The following is a 15,644-nucleotide window of genomic DNA, read 5'->3' on the forward strand; positions in this document are numbered from 1 at the left end:
GGCCACCTTAACTACTGCCAGTCGAGGCAGGGAGCTCATTAATACGGCTTGTTGCAATGGAGCGTCAGCGTTCGTGGGCGAAGCGATTTAATGAACGAAAGGAAAATGTGATAGGGACGCTGGCCGCGACCAGCAGAGCGCCGGCTGACGCAGGAACGCTACCATTGACGCAAAGAACCCGGGCTGGGCTCGCCAGAAATAGCAGCTCTGGCAGCTTGCAATTGATGCATTCAGGGGTTGGGCTTAACGTGACTATTTTAAACTCCAGCGGAAACTCGAGAACACCAAATTAAGACATTGCGGATATTTTTAGAGGCCACTTTTTTTTTAAGTGCAGGGAAGTCACAGGGAGAGGCCATCAAAAGTATAAAATATTAATATATAGTAATCACATTTTTATTTGCACCAATGACTTTTTCTTGTAGAAACAAAGAACTGCAGTTGCTGGTTAATAAAGTTTTTATAGAAGGGTCTCGACCCGAAATGTCATGTTCTCCAGATATGCAGCCTGACCCGCTGTTACTCCGCTGTGTCTATCTTCCTTGTTATTACATTACAGTACAATGAAAGTAATCGCATATAAACACGCACCGTGCAATGGGTACTCCGACACTTTGTGTCCGTCAGTGACTTTTGCTACTAAAAATGACTAGTGGTGTAATATTTTAAATGTTTCTTATGTTACGTTTTCACACTAGCATTCTTCAGTAGGGACGTGGGGCTTTGTTTTTTTGGTTTCACACTATAACATTGCATTTTTGTTGTTGTTTATTATGGTGTCTGTTTACACATCTGTTGTGCTGCTGCAGGTAAGAATTTCATTGTTCCTCTTTGGGCCATATGATAAAACACTAACTCTCCGCCAGTTTGGCTGGAACTGTTACAATAGTACATTCTTAGTTCTTTCCGTACAAGCCTTTCACTCTACCGCGACAAAGGGGGCTATAATAAAGCTAAACTTGCAAATTCAATAAGCAGTTCTGAACTAAAAATCTAATCATATATATTTTTTGTTAATCAACATCTGCAGTTCAGTGTCAACCTAATCAACTTTGCAGGTGTCAACCATCAAGACACTTTGCAGGTGTCAACCATCAATTGGGAAATAGTTTATTATACAATTCAGTCATTTAATGGGGAGGGAAGAGATAATCAATAATGGTTTTAGAAAAACTACGAACTAGCCAGTGGACAGAACGTGTAATTAAAGTTAACAACGCGGGTGAAAATGTCCATTACGTCCCCGAAAGGAAACAGTCGGCGAGCGGTGGTTCCCGTGGCTGCAGCTTTCGCTTCCATTCACCAAACCGACACTCCTGCAGTTTCACACTTCCAACAAGAGGAGGCAGTCGTCCTCAAAGATTCACCGCAAAAGCCCCCTGTTATTTTCTCAAAACTGTCTTGTTTTAAAAAAAAAACAATTCGCCAAAATCATATCTAGATTAATTGCACACATTAGTAATGTTGCCTGAAATGTACAATGCCTCCTGTGTGAATTGAGAACACACAGCTGGTTGGGTAGCAGCGAGGGGAGGATTCTTTCCCTGGCTAATTTCAGTTTTTAGCCAGAAACATTGGTCACAAGTGGGTTAAACCCGCTTGTGGGTTAAAATATCTAAAGGTTATGGGGCGGTTGTAAATAGTAAAGACACCAACAGTGAAAAAGTGCAATGGCTTTTATTTAATAAATCGTACAATCCAAGTTATTGCAAAAATCTAAAGAAAGCAGTAGTGTTATGTTAAAAATAAGCTTGAAAGCTTGCATCGTTATGACCTGGCACAATTCCAAATGTATAAATACAACAAGATAGGAACCTGTTAACATCCACACACATACACAAGGGGTTGTCACAAGCTGGAGTTCAACACACTAATACTGGAATAATGCCACGCAGATAAACAAATTATAGGTAGTATTTTATGCTCTTAAGGCATGAAATGTTAACATTACAAAATGCATATTGTAAAGTCAAATAAATGAAAGTCATTTACATAATATTAACCCAATGTATTAATACATTGCTTTTCTAACTTTCTAGTTTGAACTTCCCTGCAAATATTTAATTTTCCTGGTTGGAAATTTCCAATATTCCACAGAGAAACAAATCCTTTCTTACAGATTCAAACTTTTTTTCTCAAGAAAATTAAAAAACACTAATTTTACCAAAAATGGTTCATTTCGCAAACCAAATGTTCTTGTCGGCTTAAGTTATCAATTGGAACGGGACAGCCAAATTGTGCTTAATGTTTTTTTTTTAATATAGTTTGTGTGGGGAAAAGTGTCTATTGACAAAAATTGTGCAGAAGCAATGTTGGCAAGATGGTCTATATTCAGAGAACATTTCCAAGGACACATCCTCTTTGCCAAGCACACAATGGAGGCTAAAACTCAATTGGGTCTGTTAAAAGAAACTTGGATCAAGATGCAGAGAAAATTTTTTAAAAGTAAAATGTGAAGATATTTCCACAAGTTGAGTCTAGAACCAGAGGCAATAGACTCACAATAAAAGGACAAACTTTTAGGAAGGAGATCAGAAGGAATTTCTTTAGTCAGAGGGTGGTGAATCTGGAATTCATTGCAACAGATGGCTGTGGAGGCTATCAATGGATTTTTTAAAATGTGGAGATCGACAGATTCTTGATTAATACGGGTGTCGAGGGTTATGAGGAGAAGACAGGAGTATGGAGTTGAGAGGGAAAGATCAGGGGGGGATTCTAAGTGCACTCTCATAATTTTGTCCGGATTAAAGGAAGTGCCAGATCACTAGCTGCCAGGAAAGACGCAGAAAAAAAATAGAAATATTGATTCCTCCCCCCTACCCCATTTTCACCACATCCATAATGAGTTTAGATTAATTTAGTTTAGAGACACAGCACAGAAACAGCCCTTCGGCAGTTTCTTTAAAAAGTCCAATTAACCTACAAAGCCGCAAGTCTTTGGGACGTTGGGAGGAAACTCACGGCCGCAGGGAGAACGTGCAAACTCCACCGCAGACTGCACCAGAGGTCAGGATCGAAGGAAACGGCCTACCAGCAGGTTGAATACATGCAAGTGTGGTGGAACCAAAGAGGTCCTAGTCCATCTTGTGATCCTACTGCGACAAGATTGGAAATGTGATCAGACCTCAAGATACTTGCCTTTGTCTGTTGAAGCAAAGAGCAGTAGAACTGGAAAAAAAGTTAGAACTTTCCAACATCAGTTAACACACAATTCTAGTATAACATTCCAGTTATCACACTAAAAAGATACAAGTGTTTATTAGAATCAGTGCAGAGGAGATCTAATGATAAAATCCCAGATGGAGAATTACTGTGGCGAGGAACCATTGATTAGGCTAGAGTTGTTTGCAGGGGAAGAAAGGGAGATTTAATAAAAATGTACCAAATTGAGAAATCTGGAAAGTGAACATGAAGGGCCAATTAACAAATGATGAGCGTTTGACGACACTGGGCCTGCACTTGCTGGAGTTTAGAAGCATGAGGGGGTCCTCATTGAAACCAACCAAATAGTGAATGGCATGGATAGAGTGGATTTGGAGAGGATATTTTCACTAATGGGAGAACCTTGGATCCGAGGCCACAGCCTCAGAATAAAAAGACGCACCTTTAGAAAGAAGACTTTAGAAAGGTGGAATTTCTTCGGTCCGAGGGTGGTGAATCTGTGGAACTCATTGCCACAGATGGCTGTGGAGGTCAAGTCATTGGGTATTTTTAAGGCAGAGATAGACAGATTCTTGATTAGTAAGGATGTCAGACGTTATGGGACGAAGGATAGGGTTGAGAGGGAAAGATAGATGAGCCATGACTGAATGGCAGAGTGGACTCGATGGGCCGAATGGCATATTTTAGCTCTGATGACTTATGAACATTTCTCTTGGATGTTGTTAACAGGAGGAAAGATTGAAGTTAATTTGGAAAAGTATCAGAGGCAAGTCTAATAAATTGCACTGATAGGCAGGTTGATGTATTAAATGTGTCTCGCAACAGATGCTGCCTGATTTGCTGAATGTTTCCATAATTGTGTTTTAAGTGCACTTATAGCATTGTCAGGTGCTAGAATTTTATGGCAGATTGGTCAGTAGGGAGAAACTCCCACTGCATTTGAAAAGGTTCCCAGACAAACATTTGATTAGCTAGAAGCAAGAGATACTTCCATTTTGAGACTGCCTTTAAATTTCTATTCCTCTTAGGACTGTCAGCTTTTAAAAGCCAAATGTATTACATTTGTCATTTACAATGTGATTTGTTTGGCTTTTTGCATTTTCTCACCTTGGGAACACCCAGTATAAAAATCAGAGGCTTGAAATATTACGCTTAAGAAAGAACTACAGATGTTGGAAAAATCAAAGGATTTTTCAGACTGAAAAATCAGTCTGAAGAAGGGTCTCAACCCAAAACATCGCCTATACCATCTCTCCATAGATGCTGCCTCGCCTGCTGAGTTTCTCCAGCATTTTTGTCTACCTTGAAATATTACTGTCTCTTTTCTAAATTAAAAAATGGTTTAAATAACCTTAATTCACTGTTAATTCCCATTGAAAAGATTAAGCCATCTTTCTATTTAGCCTGCTCCCACTTCAGCTGCGGACAGCACAGTGGCACAGCAGTAGAGCTGCTGTCTTACAGTGCCAGAGACCAAGGATCAAAGAATATGGGCGCTGTCAGTACAGTGTTTGTACCATCTCTCCATGACCACGTGATTTCCTCTGGGGGCTCGGGTTTCCTCCCACACTCCAAGGATGTACAGGTTTGCAGGTTAATTGGCTTCTGTAAATTGTAACTTGTCCCTAGTGTGTAGGATCATGCAAGATTGTGTTTGTGTGCTAACCAGTCAAGAAAAAAAACTATACATGAATACAATCAAGCTGTCCATCGTGCAAAGTTAAAGGATAATGGGTACAACATTTTGATGCAAAGATATAACATTGAAGTCCTTTGTTATCTATTCCTAGATTTGGAAGAATGGAAATAGTAACAGATGGTAACTTGAGCAAAACACAAACTGCTGGAGTTACTCAGCATCTGCAGAAGGGAATGGACAGGCGACGTTTTGGGTCAGGACCCTTCAGTCTAAAGAATGGTCCCAACTCAAAACATCTATCCATTCTCTTCATAGATGCTGTCTCCAGCAATTTGTGTTTTGCTCTAGATTCTCGACATCTGCAATTTCTTGCTTCAGATGAAATCTTTATTTAATTTCCAAATAGTGCATAAACAACTTTTTTTGCAGATGAAATAAACAGATGGTTATATTTTTACGCGTACAGAATTGAATTACAGATAATACATACTTTAAACACAGCATGGAAACAGGCTCTTTGTCCCATCGACCAATGCCGACCAGCAATCACCCCTTACACTAGCAGTATTCTTCAGACTAGAGACAATTTACTAAAGTTAATTAACCGTACGTATTGAATGTGGGAAGAAACCGGTGTACCTGTAGAAAACCCACGTGGTCACAGAGAGAACGTACAAACTCCACACAGACATTACCCGAGGTCAGGATCGAACCCAGGTCTTTGGAGTTGTTAAATAAGAGTTGGAATGCAGTCCATCCTTTCCTATTTTGCTGGATATATTGCCCAAAATCATCCAGGAATGAACTTCAGAGATTCATGAACTTCCCAAGCACTTCGGATATGAAAACTGCAATAGAATGCTTAATCTATTAATATTTTTCTTGTACAGTTATTACAATGCCTAAATTTAGACTTTGTGATAGAACATCACCAGAGATCAGAGTTCGATCCTGACATTGGGTGCTGTCTGTGTGGAGTTTGCACGTTCTCCCTGCGACTGCATGGTTTTCTCCCGGTACTGTTGCAACATTCAACATTTGAAGGGGCACATGGATAGGATAGGATAGATTTAGAAGATATGGGCCAAACGCAGGCAGGTGATGGAGCATGTTGGTCCGCGTGGGCAAGTTAGGTCAAAGGGCATGTTTCCATGCTGTATGACTCGGATTCTATGTCAGGCAGCTGGAAAGAGAAAAACCATTCAGACCTTTCAATTTGAAATGTAATCTGTTCCTTTCTCCACAGAAAATGCCAAACCCACAGCGGGTTTCCCACCTTTTTAGTTTCTCAGATATCCAGCTTCTGCAGTTTTCTTCTTTTTTTTGATATTCACCCAGTAAAACTGGTTAAAGTGCTTCAAACAACATCTCTCCTATCAAATACACGCTCTGTCTCTTTTCATCTCTAGCTCTTGTCACCTATTCCACACATCCGCCAATCTACATCCCCCCCCCCCCCCACAGGCATAGCAGAGGTTCATGAGGTCAACTTACCAAAACCTCCACAAGCTAATACAAGATGTCCAGATCCCCCCCCCGAAACAAAATAGTCATCCATCTGTTTGAACTTAACTGCAATGGAGTAATATTTTCCTCATTGTTTCAGAAAAGGTAGAAATCCCACAGCTGTAATGCAAGAAAAATGTATATCAGTAACCAGGAATATAAACAAACAATATCTTAACCTACAAAATCTATGATACTGATACGGGCAACATGGCAGGTGGTAATATGTACCATTATGTCAGACCCCAATTGGACAGATTTAAATAACTGGAGTTCCGTTTCCTTTTCATAACTTCATAAGTCATAGGAGCAGAATTAGGCCCATCTAGTCCACTCGCCATTCAATTATGGCTGATCTATCTTTCAACCTCATTCTCCTGCTATCTCCCCATAACCCTTGACATTCTTACCAATCCCCAAATTTGTTAACGGCTCCACAACATATCCCATTTACAAAACACCTTTGCCCCTTTAGTTCAGTTCAGAGATACAACACGGAAACAGGTCCTTTGGCCACACCAGCCATCGATCACCAATTCACATTAGTTCTATGTTAACCCAGTTTCACAACACTCGTTACACACTGGGGTCAATTTATAGAGGGCCAATTAACCTACAAACCAAAACGTATTTGGGATGTGGGAGAAAACCAGAGCACCCGTATGAATCCAACGCAGCCACAGGGAGAACGTGAAAACTCCACACACAGACAACATCCGAGGTCAGGATTGAACATGGGTCTCTGGCGCTGTGAGGTAGCGGATATACCAGCTGCACCACTACGGTTGCATATAGGGTGAACTTGATCATGAAGGATCTACTAACACAACGTGTAGATTAACATGTGATAAAATACTTACCTCCTTTGCATCACATCTTCACTGGGGCTAGGTGAAGTTATTTTTAAGGCAGCATTTAAATGTAAATCATTAAATCAATGTTATTCAGCATTAAAAAAAGTAACCCACTCTACCAGCTATTGACTGCTTATCCTGGTGTCACCTCAGTAATCAAATTTAGCTCTGTACCAAATTCTGTTTTGTAATGCCCCTGTGAATAGCTGCACACCATAATCAGGTTTGAAATTAATTGCAAATTGTTCTACTTTCAAAATACTGATAAGTATTAACATTTATTTTTAAGAACTGTATTGGTTTTACCCTAGAAAATGGTGGCAAGTCTGAAAACATAGCTTTGCTATATTTTAGGTAGTCTATCCTCCGACATTAAAGTATCAGAGCAGATCTTGTACGTTTACTGGATGCAACTGGTAGCTGAGTTCTGAAATCTTAACATGATTGATGGATGTTCGGAACTTTAAAGGGAATGGGACACTTTAATTTTGATTGTCCGACGTACAAATTTCAGCTACTTTCACATTAGCTCAGTTTAGAAATACAGCATGGAAAAGACCCCTTCAGCCCACACCAACCATCAATCACCCGTTCACACGAGTTCTATGTTATCCCACTTCCTCGTCCAGTCAGGGGCCAATTTACAGAGGCCGATTAACCTACAAACCCACATGTCTTTGGGATGTGGGAGGAATCAGAGGCACCCGGAGGAAACCCATGTGGTCACAGGGAGAACATGCAAACTTCACACAGTCAGCGCCAATTCACATGATTAATAAAATATTTATGCTGCTGCAAAACCGCATCTCAACTCAAACTTCACAATCCTGCATTACATCAGTGTAAATTTGGACATGGATTTCCTAGGACAATGCCAGGCAGGTGATGGTGGATTCAGGCGAAGGAGGTTTGATTGGCAGATGGTTGGACAAAGCTCACTACTTTGTCTTTTCATCTCTGGCCTTTATCCAACCATCTACCAATCAAACCCCTCACCTGTATCCACCTATCATTTGCCAGACTTTGTCTCGCCTCAACCTCTCCTCCAACTTTCTCTCCCCCCCCCCCATCCACCCTGCAAACAGTTTGATGAAGGGCCCAGACCGAAAAGTCGCCTACCCACATTCTCCAGAGATGATACCTGACCCACCGAGTTCCTCCAGCACTTTGTTTTTCATAGGATTCCAGCATCTGCAGATCCTTGCTACCCTATATTAAACCAATTAAATTAAATCTTTTTTTCTGACAGAAATGCACAGTTAGATATACTGTGAAGAATCACATCACTATATTGAGAAGAAAATCTATTTCATTTGCATACCTAATCTTTCTGGCAATATGCGGGTTAAAGAAAATATGAGTGGCATTATGGAAGTGGGAAAAAAAGGGCATACGGCTTATATTAACACACAGTATTCATAAGCAATGTACATTTAAAGCAGCAAATGAATCATCCCCCACTTAAAAAGCATCACAGTCTATATTTGTAACACTTACCCAAATTAAACTAATCTTCCGTAGGCAGAGTATGATTCAGCAGTGATTTGAATCTGTAGGAGGTTTGAAGTATATATATAGCATTAAATTTAACTCATTCATTATCAGTTAGAAATGGATGGTGACAGAAATATAGACACAGTTCAGTACAGGAACAAGCCCTTCAGCCCACAATGTATGTGCAGAACACAATGCCAAGACCAACTCTCAGCTGCCTGCACATAACCCATTTCCCTCCATATCCATGTGCCTATCCAAAAGACTCTTAAACACCACTATCGCATCTGCCTCCACCACCCCCAGTACCTACCACCCTCTTTGTAAAAAATAGTTGGCCCACACATCATCTTTCAAAATTCTCACCTTAAACCTATGCAATAATTCCCTCCCTCTACAGTGCATCAGATGCAGTGTTTACATAATAGAAAATCTACTATATTTAACGTACATCAATATTTATCTACGTAGTTCAGTTTTATTTAACACTTGGATGACTACATAAGTACCCCACCAAATGGTGTTTCCCGCAACAAATTCGAAAGGATTTTGTACGTTGCTTCATTTTGTTTATTCACAAGATCACATACTTAAATGTTTTGCAAGGGCATTGCCACACAGTGCAAAGGCCCAAAAGGCAAGACAGTTGCTAATAGTTATAAATTACACCTTCACCGTCACATTTCATTCCCTGACACAAAATCCATCTTGTCATGGAGACACCTCTGTCATTTCACAGACTGTATATGATTGATTCAACTGAAGGTTAGAGGCTAAGTGGGCCATATGGCAACATGTTGCTTTCCATATGTTTGCAAACCCATCCATGCTTAGCCGTTTATTAAATAACATCTGCACCCACTACGCCTAATCAAAATGTGTTTCTATTATTTACTCACTTAACTAAATTACATCATTGACACATAACTAATTATCCCCATAATAAACAACCAGTTTTTGCTGCATCTTCCACTGATACATTATCCCAGTTACAGGGAGTTTATTCAAAACTGCCGACATAAAAGTGATAATAATTCCACATACCCAATTTTTCAAAACCCAAAATGGCTGGAAACTAAAATGTCTATTACATTTTTATAGTCAATTAGCAAACTTACTTTAATATATTCATAGAAATAAAATGTTTTTACCCAAATTAATGCAGAGGTTACATTTTTTAAATGCAAATCATATTTTTTTAAGAGATTTGTTGAATTAAAATGCTTTTACACAATTTTATGCAGATGCTGCATTTTATAAATAAAAACATTATTTAAAGAGATTCGCTGAAATAAAATGAACTTAATGTAGAGGGCTACATTTTTTAAATACAATTATGTTAAGTTATTCACTGAAATAAAAAGAATCCATGGATTTTAGAGAATATTAAATATATATTCATTAAGTTAAGATAAGTGAAATGCATTTGAGGAATTTAATTAGAGGTTACACTTTAAAAACATATTAATTTAAAGGGATTCATTGAAATAAAATAGGTTTACGGAATTCTATGCAGAGACTACATTTTTAAATATATTACATACGCATCGTCTTAAGAGATTCATTGAAACGATATTTACGGATTATTTAAAGCAGAGGGTGAAATTTTAAACATAATTACTACTTTAAGAGATTCGTTAAAAAATAAAATACATTCACGCAATTTAAAACAGAGGCTGCATTTAAAATATATAAGCTCTGCTTTTTGCTTGGGTTTCTTAATTTAACGCGAAGCGCGGCGTTTTTGCTCGTACTTACCGGTACAAATGCATGGATACGGGAGCTGGGGTCGGGAGAAGGAATCCCGGGTCTGGGGCAGCGCGAGGTCCGGGTCCGGGACCGGGCTCCAGCGGAATGCTGCAGATAAAGGGCTCCATTGTGACGATCCGGTCCGCACTACGCCGCTCGCGTCCCGGCTCCGCTAACCAACCCCGCGCGCGCGTCATTCCTGACGTCAATGGAGCCCGCGCCCGATGACGCGCACGGGGGCCGCCTGCGTCATTCTAAAAATAGCCTTCCCCAGTCTGTCTCAATGAAGCAGCGCACCCGGCGCCTGACTGATGCCTGTTTGTTTCCATTGACGGCAATGCAGTGGGAAAGAAAGCGAGGAGAGGCCTCTGCACAATGGAAAACATGTTTGTACTGTGTCAGACCTGTTGCATTTGTCATCATGCACAATTAGAAACATTATATCAGGCAGTTGCAAAGTTTAAACAGAACATTTAGAAAATACATGATTTATCATCTTATTTCCTACCTATCCTTATTGTATATAGATACATGCTTGTTTTATCATGCTGTGTCTTGTTATTAGTGTTTGTCATGCTTCAGACTGTTGCATTTGTCAGAATGCAAAATGCTGTCCGAAATTAATACCAAATCATGTAGTTTCATAGATTAAACACGATTAAAAACATGATTTCCCATCTGGTTTCCTACCTACAAACAATAGACAAACGACAATAGACGCAGGAGTAGGCCATTCGGCCTTTCGAGCCAACACCGTCATTTAATGTGATCAAGGCATCCACAATCAGTACCCCGTTCCTGCCTTCTCCCCATATCCCTTGATTCCGCCATCTTTAAGAGCTCTATCTAACTCTCTTGAAAGTAACCAGAGAACCGGCCTCCACCGCCCTCTGAGGCAGAGAATTCCACTCACAACTCGCTGTGTGAAAAAATATTTACTCATCTCCGTTCTAAATGGTTTCCCCCTTATTCTTAAACTGTGGCCCCTGGTTCTGGCCTCCCTCAACATCGGGAACATTTTTCCTGCCTCGAGCATGTCCAAAGCCTTAATAATCTTATATGTTTCCATAAGATCCCTTCTCATCCTTCTAAATTCCAGAGTATACAAGCCCAGCTGCTCTGTTCTGTCCTTAATTACAGATGCATACCTATTCTATATTGATTTCTCATCCTATCTCCTACCTTGCAAACCTATCCTTATTGTATATAAATGCAAGCATATTTTATATTGATTTCTCATCTTGTTTCCTTCCTTAGTTTTGTTTACTGTCACATGTATTGAGGTACAAGGGAAAGCTTTAATTTCAGATTCAGATTCAGGAACAGTTTCTTCACATCTGTTTTCAACAATTAGAGAGGGGTCCTGAGCTACCATCTACCTCATTGGAGACCTTCAGAAGATCTTTAATCGGACTTTATTTGTACTAAATGTTATACCATTTATCCTGCATCTGTACACCTGATTGAAATCTTGTATAGTCTTTCCGTTGACTGGTTAGCACGCAAAGCTTTTCACTGTTCCTCGGTACACGTGCAAAAAAAACCTAAACAACCTACCTTGCAAATCTGTCCATATTATACGCATATTTTAAATTGATGTGTATTGTTTTGATTGTTGTTTGCAGGATGTCAGACCTGTTCCGTTTGTCATAATGCATAATGCTGTCCGAAATTAGATCGAGTCCAGAGTCAAGTCAAGAGTGTTTTATTGTCATATGTCCCAGATTGAACAATGAAATTCTTACTTGCAGCAGCATAACAGAATATGTAAACAAAGTACTCAAACAGAATATGTAAACAAACTATTTGATAAAGAAAAAAAAGTTCAGTATATATATATATATATATATATATATATCATCATGTACTTATTAAAACTCTGATCTTGTACATGTGTATATGTGGTTGTTGTTACATCTACGCAAAAATACTACACGGTAACGATAACATTTTTACATATTCCGATTGACCTTTTCCCCGTCGAGGCCGGATCACCTTCTCGACTTATACGCGATTCATTACTGATTAAAAGTCTATAAAAGTCAAAAGACTTTGAAATTAAAACTATCAGTTTCAACTAATGACGTCCCAATGGCTCAGCTAGCAGTGCTGAGACTCAGTGAGGATTTCATCCTATATTTGACATGTTATTCGCAATTAAAGCTTTAAAAATGCCAACCTTTACAAGATTTTTACATATTCTGATTCACATTTTTCCCCTCTAGGCCGAGATCACTTTCACTGAATATTTTATACTTTATTTCTCGACTGATTAAAGGTTACAAAAATCAAAATACCTTCAACTTCTAACCGACCAGCTTCAACTGATGACGTCACAATGGCAGCTTCAACTGATGATGTCACAATGGATAGACTAGCAGGGGGAGGGCGATTTGCTTTTGCAACACGCAGGGCAAGTGCAATTGGATTTTTTTTTAAAGATCACTGCTGAGGGAGGCAAGGGCAGTGCTGGAATCTTACATTCGGGAGCGGCTTGAGTTAGAGGACCACGCCTCCCGTGGGGGCTACGGGTAGGGAACGGGTGTGTTGGGGGAGCAGACCCAATGGGTCTGCACTTGGTCTAATACAGTGGTTCCCAACCTTTTTTTGGCCATGCCCCCACCTAATCACCTCTAAAATCCTGATGCCCCCCCTTACTTTCCCTTGAGAGAAAACGGAGGAAATAGATATTATAAGGGTAACTTAGCAAAAGCTCTTTGAATCGCGTTTCTAAATCCAATTCAATAAATAAGGTTCTCCCATGACCTCGCGCGCTTCGTGCGACGTGCATGAAGAGCGATGGCGCGGTGATTATGTAATAACTACACAATAAAGACCTTTTTTACCCCCAAAAAATTATTTACTCAAAATAACATCTGAAACATAAACTACATATGTTTACCTGATGGAAAATCCAAAAAAGTAAAAATCGAAAATTTGGACCCAGACCTCCTCAGTCGCGCTCAATTGCCCCCCTTAAAAATCAAATTGCCCCCCTGTGGGTTGTACGCCCCACGTTGGGAACCACTGGTCTAGTATATATATAAAACTTTCATTTCATTTTATATATACCCACAGATATACATATAAAAACAAACAAACAATAATACCAAAAGACAAAACCAATGCCCTTAAGTCTATGTAGTTCGGAGCTTATTTGGAGGTTGTCGTATTTAATACCCTGATGGCTGGAAAGGACTCAGGGGAGAGGCTGTTCCTGAACCTGAATATTACATTATATTATATAATGCAGTTGCAAAGATTAAATAGAAGATTTATGAAAAAAAATAATTTCCCATCTTGTTCTTACCTTGCATACATGTCCTTGTTGTAGAAACAAAGGACGGCACATGCTGGTTTACAAAAATAGACAAAGTACTGGAGTAACTCAGTGGGTCAGGTAGCATCTCTGGAGAATATGGATTGGTGACGTTTCGGGTCGGGACTGTGCTTCAGACTGATGCATGCACATTTTAAATTAATGTGTCTTGTTATTTTTGTTTGCAGTGCGTCAGTGCTGATGCATTTGTCATCGTGCTCAATGCTATCTAAAATTAGAAACATATCATGCAATTGCAACGTTTAAAAACAACATTGAAAAAAATGATTTCTCATCTTGTTCCTAGCTTGCAAACTTAGACCTGATTGTAATATTCACACATACATATTTTAAAAATTGTGTATTGTTATTTTTCTTTATTTAAAAATATGAACGAAGTGTGCATTATACTCCCACAAGAGAAATGCATGTCATCAATTTATGAGGTATAAGGAACTGCAGTTGCTGGTTTACCAAAGAAGACATAAAGTGCTGGAGTAACTCGGCACGTTTGGTAGCATTTCTGGAGAAAATGGATAAGAGTTCTCCAGAGATGCTACCTGACCCGCCAAGTTACTCCAGCATTTTGTCTCTTTTTTGTCATAAATATATTATTTAGTTTCGTTCTGAAATACAGGGAGGATACAGGCCCTTCAGCCCACCTAGTCCTCTCCGACCAGCGATCACCCCGTACACTAGCACTAGGAACAATTTACAATGTTTTAACCAACGCCAATTAACCAACAAACCTGTATGCTTTTGGAGTGCAGGAGGAAATTGGAGCCCCCGGCAAAACCCACGCAGTCACAGGGAGAATGTACTAACTTTTCACAGATAACACTTGTAGCCAGAATAGCACCCGGGTCTCTGGCGCTGTGGGGCAGCAACTCTACCGCTGTGGCATTGTATCGTCCTAATCATTGAATTAAAAATCTCGTACTGAATTCAAAAACTCCAAATAGTCATTGCATCTTTAGTGAATCACACAGAATTAAATCCACCAATCTGTACCTTCCACCTTTTTGCATATGTGCCATTTCTTCGATTCATCGAAGGGATCTACAAGCGGCGCTGCCTCAAAAAGGGAGCCAGTATCATCAAGGATCCACACCATCTTGGCCACAATCACATTCCACTCCTGCCATTGAGAAAAAGATAGACAAAATGTGCTGAAGTAACACAGTAGGTCTGGCAGCATCTCCGGAGAAAAAGGATGGGTGATGTTTTGGGTCGTGACGCTTCTTCAAACGGAAAGTAGGGGTTGGGGAGAGGGGGTTAGGGTGAAGAGATGGAGGCGAGAACAGTCCAGGGCCATTCAGGGCCAGCTGCAAATGACCCCAGGCAAGGTGTGCCCTGGTAGGCCCTTGTTCGCTAGGGAAGGTGATCTCAAGAGGGATACAATATGGTGAACTGTGGAACTGGTTAAACGACTAGGGTGGAGGAAGGGGTGGAGGGGATGGGAGTGTAAGTAGAAGTTACTTAAAATTAGAAAATTATAATTAGAGAAGTCTGAAAACTGCAACATCCAGGTCCACGAGCAGCTTCTTCCCTACATCCATCAGGTTCTTGAACACTACAAATACCAATTAAACTCTGAACTATACACTGTCTTGGTTGCACTAGGGGCATTGGGGTTTTGTATTGTACTAATATATGTTTTTAATACATTGAACTTTCTTTTGTTTATTGTGTTATCTATGAGCACAATTAAACCATTGAGTGCTGTGTTTACAGACGTCTTATGCTGCTGCAATTTAGAACATATTTGGTAATATGACAATTAAACACTCGACAATTGATTTAAGCTGCACAGTACAGAAGCAGGCCCTTCTGCCCACCTTGATCCATCACCCTCTAAACTCTTCATAACCACATAACTGTCCAAATGTCTTTTAAAAATTATAATTGTATCCACATCTAT

General features: G+C 39.8%; 1 long non-coding RNA gene across 5 annotated transcripts; it reads right to left on the reverse strand.

Annotated features, from left to right (window-relative positions):
• Positions 1 to 1,661: 1,661 nt before the first annotated feature.
• On the reverse strand, positions 1,662 to 10,555 carry LOC129698801 (uncharacterized). Of its 5 annotated transcripts, none has more exons than XR_008723726.1 (5): positions 10,414 to 10,555; positions 8,659 to 8,711; positions 8,312 to 8,370; positions 6,375 to 6,427; positions 1,662 to 5,984 (listed from the first exon to the last, which is right to left on the reverse strand). It is a non-coding gene; the product is annotated as an uncharacterized LOC129698801 (long non-coding RNA). The 5 variants fall into 5 exon arrangements; XR_008723727.1 differs by having other exon boundaries at positions 8,285 to 8,370; XR_008723725.1 differs by having other exon boundaries at positions 8,281 to 8,370.
• Between the last annotated feature and the right edge of the window lie 5,089 nt (positions 10,556 to 15,644).

Source organism: Leucoraja erinacea, chromosome 7 (genome assembly GCF_028641065.1).
Source record: "Leucoraja erinacea ecotype New England chromosome 7, Leri_hhj_1, whole genome shotgun sequence".
NCBI lineage: Eukaryota > Metazoa > Chordata > Chondrichthyes > Rajiformes > Rajidae > Leucoraja > Leucoraja erinaceus.